General features: G+C 33.7%; 1 non-coding gene across 1 annotated transcript; it reads left to right on the top strand.

Annotated features, from left to right (window-relative positions):
* The first annotated feature begins 387 nt into the window (after positions 1 to 387).
* On the top strand, positions 388 to 458 carry TRNAG-GCC (transfer RNA glycine (anticodon GCC)). Its single transcript has one exon. It is a non-coding gene; the product is annotated as a tRNA-Gly (tRNA).
* The last annotated feature ends 4,064 nt before the right edge of the window (positions 459 to 4,522 follow it).

Raw genomic sequence — 4,522 nt, 5'->3', positions numbered from 1 at the left:
TGCCCTTATAAAAGTGGGGGTGTTTCATAAAGGACAAACCAGCGTGCACTTGGAGAGGCAATTGTGGGTTAGACAGGGTTGGTTAAGGTAATGTGCTCGTACTTATTCATATAAGAATAACTTATATGACACGAGTACACTGTCACCGTGACGTCTCATGTCAATGATATATAGACGCGTGTAAATTTTTATACACATAACATGTTATCATTAGGATTGAGACATTCATCTTTTCATCTTTTGCACTCCTCCTCCTCCCCTTAACGAACGCAATTGGAGGAAGAGAGTTACTAATTAAAAGGTTAATTTATTTATTGTTCACAAAATAAATTAAATGGATCGTGTTACAATCTTTATTATAATTTTTGACCAATGATTGACAAGCAAGCACCAGTGGTCTAGTGGTAGAATAGTACCCTGCCACGGTACAGACCCGGGTTCGATTCCCGGCTGGTGCAAAATTCTTTGTTTTTATATATATTTTTTATGTTGGTTTTTTGTCTTCAGCTTTTTTCAATTAAAAGTGCTTCTGCTGATATGAGAAAAAGTGCTTCTGCTGACATTAGAAAAAGTTCCCTTCCTCCCTGCAACTTGCATTGATAGCTTCAACTTTTATCATCTCAACAACTTGAAGAAGAAAATAACAGAGAATATGCTGTAAAATAATTGAGAACAACACTTTGAGTCCATGGCTCCTCCCTCTTGCTTTATGCACTACGCATTTTCATGCTATGTATGCTTCCTTCATTATTGTCCACCTCCTCCCTTGCCCCTTTTTTGGTTAGATTTAGGAAAAACAAATTTAAGAGCATGGCCCTTGTTTTTAATGGGCAAACTACATTTGCTATTGTCGCAATCTGACATATTTGTAGAAATAACACATTAAAAAGTACAAAAAGAGAAATTACGACACACATGTCAGTCTGTGATTGACAAAAATGTATGATGTTCTACTTCCAAGGAAAGGAGCCACGTTTCTCCCACAAGGAATTAGTCAAGTAAGCCTTACTTAAAGACTAGTTGAGTGCACCTTAAGGACATACATAGAGTGCGAAAGTCATCTTCCAAATGTACAAATAATTCAAAACTGTGGAACGGTAAATGGGAGGCTTTCTCTAGTGCACACCAAAAGTACATATTTAAATTACACACGTGTATAAGAACCATAAAATCATGTAATTTAATAACTTTTATTCAGATGTATAACTTAAATATGCACCAGAAAAAGCTGATAGTACTAAATAGTTTGGTGAAATTTGATTTAGAGTTCCGAAGGCCCATGTTAGCAGTTTCCAATGCATATAAATTACAGGCCATGTCCATTTATGCAGCCCACCACGTGACTAGTTTGCAATCACGCATGTTTAACTTTGAGACTAAATAAAATTTGAAACTACTTGAGCGAACTTATATAATTATTTAACCCGTTAATAGTTAGATTAGTTCGCTCAAGTAGTTTGTTATCTCTCTTACACTCGAGTTTGAATCTCACTCTCTATAAATTAGAATAATTTGAAATAAACATCGTCTAATAATTAAACATAATAATAATAACATATTTTTGTAGCATACAAATCCTCCCCATTTTCACACTTTCAGTTCTCCATAATTCCACTGTGCTACCCAATACCCATGCTCTGGGAGACTGGGACCACGAATCCATGGAATCAGAGAGTGAGTCCACCCTCCCACACCTCCTTGTATTATCGTGTATCCGAATATGCAAACCGGGTATAGCGTCAGTATGCGGTGTGTGCTCACGATCATTCAGTCAGTCTAGTGACATTCAATCTTTTATTTTGTTAGAGAAGATGTTGAATTCAAATTTCAAGAACCATAATTGACGTAAACATGTTGATAGTGAAAACCCATACACGAGGAATATTAACAAAGTTAACACTTTAGACTTGTGACTACTTACTCCAGTGAAATCCAATTCATGATACCTCATCTTTACCAAGAGAAAAAGTGCGAAAAATAGCATTGTTGGATTCAATATTTCCTACTAACTAAGAGATAAAAAGATTTACCACTTGTATATGAAGAGTCATGGTTAATTCAAAAGGGGTTGAAAAACTTAGTAGACCTAATGAAGGAAAGTTTTCTCAATGTGTTGGTAACACAGCTCGATACACCAAGTGACATAATAGAATTGGTTAGAAACTTGAAAAAAAAAATTATAACCAATTGTATTATTACACTTGATGTACCAAAATTTGTTCTTGGCACGTTGAAAAATCTTCCCTAATAAAAGGAGGATTCATGACTTTTTTCAATTGACAAATTATCTATATACAGGGTGTCTCTACATTTTCATTTAACCTCCCTTCTCCATCACCAGCCAATAAAAAAAAACACATTACATCAAACAACTAGTTATTGGACCATATTTTCAATGGATTTGGATCCCATCTGAATCTAAATTGCGGGGATCCTAGAGATTCTCACATCTTAGTCATTCTTTGTGCATCGTGCTGTCAGAAATTATTTGAACTTTTTTTATTTAAAATTAAACACAAATAATACCTGACGAAAAATGACTGTACGATATATGATGAACGATTAGGATGTTAGGATCCCTAGAATCCCGCCAAAGTGGATCCAAAAAGGATCCTCTTCCATTTTCAATTACTTCTAGAGTAGTGTAACATAGCATATAGTCTAATCTACATTTAACAACTTAATTCACATATTTGTCTTTCAATTCTTTATTTTATGCTATTTCATTACGCACTTGTCATTCAATTTTTTTTCTTCCAAAGGAAGGACAACTAGGGGCATTATTCACCATTTTAGAAGGTTGAGAAGACTCACAAAGGCATTTCAACCTCTCCTGACTACAAATCTGGCTTCCACACCAACAGTGGGACCCTAATACGTCGAGAGTTAATTAATAACTAAAAAAAATTGTTGAGTGGGGTATCTAATTTATGAAGGTATTATGGTTGGGAACTTGTTTTGGATGGAGTAGAATGAAACCGTAAGGAGAAGGACACCACACTCGGACACTCGACGTGAGTCACCTTCCTCTTCCTTGGAAATTTCACTAGATTCCGTACTTTGTGTTTGTATTTTCACTTCTCCACTTCTCACTTTCCCGTACCATCATCACACTCAACGACAGGCAACAGGCAACCGTACGTTCCAATGACAGCAGATTAGAGGGAAGACGAAAAAGGTAAAAAAAAAATAGGAGAAAGAAGAAAAGAGAGAGATAAATTTGGAGTGAGAGGGAAGGAGGGAGAAAAAAAGAAAGGAATGAATTTGAGTTTAAGTTTAAGTTAGTCTTGAGTTCAGTTTTTAAAAATAGTATTATTAAACAAGTTTTTAAGATCTAAAACTTGAAAATTGTTTTTGAGTTTAAAATGTTAGATTCAAGTAAAGTACCAAACAAGTCCCAGAATTTGTTTTTTCCTTTATGGAAGTAGGCTATGAATGATTTTGAGTTGTGCTCTTGAGAATGAATCAATCAAATAAGATTTTTTGGCCTGACACTCAAAAAGTGCTTGAGTTAAAAAAATGGATTTGAGTTTAATACCAAACAGACCTTAAACAGTTTCCAATTTTTTTTAAGGAATTTTAACGAAAAATCTTTTGGTACAGTTCATTTTAACGAAAAATTACATTTTAAAATTAAAAAGTCAATATTTGTATTATTCATTTTACCCTTTATTTTGTCTTTATCGTTAAAACTCAAAATTTTCAAGCTCTTTTCATTAGTTTTTTTTTTTTAAGTACAACGGATATCATTATTCTTATCTATACCAAAAGAAAGATGATTTGAACTCAAAACGTAATGCGTTGAGAAAAAATGCCGTAACCAATTCTAAACTCTCTCCAAATTCAAATGATTTTTTTTTATAAGAGAAGAACAAGTTTGATTATGTCATTTGTAGATAAAATGATCCTAAGTTTTAATGCAAGAGAAATAATTCAGCCACGAATCTATATATCATATGTAATAATATAAGTACTAAAAATATGTAAAAACAGTCTACGTGCATGTTTTCAGACACTGAGAAATAGACCACATGATACAAGTATATATTGTCTTTAATCACCCAGTTTATCCTTGTTGGGCTCCATTCACCAAGGAGGGGACAATCCCCATTAAATTGAAGGAAGTTTTTACGAAACACTTTCGATACTATTTATTTTTAACAAAAATGATATTTTTACTCTAAAAAGTCACTCATGTTACTATTTACTTACAACACATTTTTGTCATTTTGATTAAAATTCAAAGTTTTAAATTTTTTTTATTAGTTTTTCTTAAATTGAATTTTGAAGCCCACTCCTTTTCTTTTTTTTTTTTGAAATTACAAAAGAACGTTACCATAATTTGGAATTTTCAAAATTCAAAATTTAAAACCAAAATCGAAAAAAAAAAGAAATAATAATGGAGAGAGAAACGACCGATTTTATTGGGCAACGTCACCTGTCCAATAGTAAAACGCCACGTGAAGAAACGACCCTGGGCGGCTGAAAACGACCGGCGGGAAGTCTCGGAAGCCGGCTCTCT

This window comes from Malus domestica, chromosome 02 (assembly GCF_042453785.1).
Source record: "Malus domestica chromosome 02, GDT2T_hap1".
In the NCBI taxonomy this organism is placed as follows: Eukaryota; Viridiplantae; Streptophyta; class Magnoliopsida; order Rosales; family Rosaceae; genus Malus; species Malus domestica.
The sequence above is the reverse complement of the archived record's forward strand: the minus strand, read 5'-3'. Positions and strand labels throughout refer to the sequence as shown.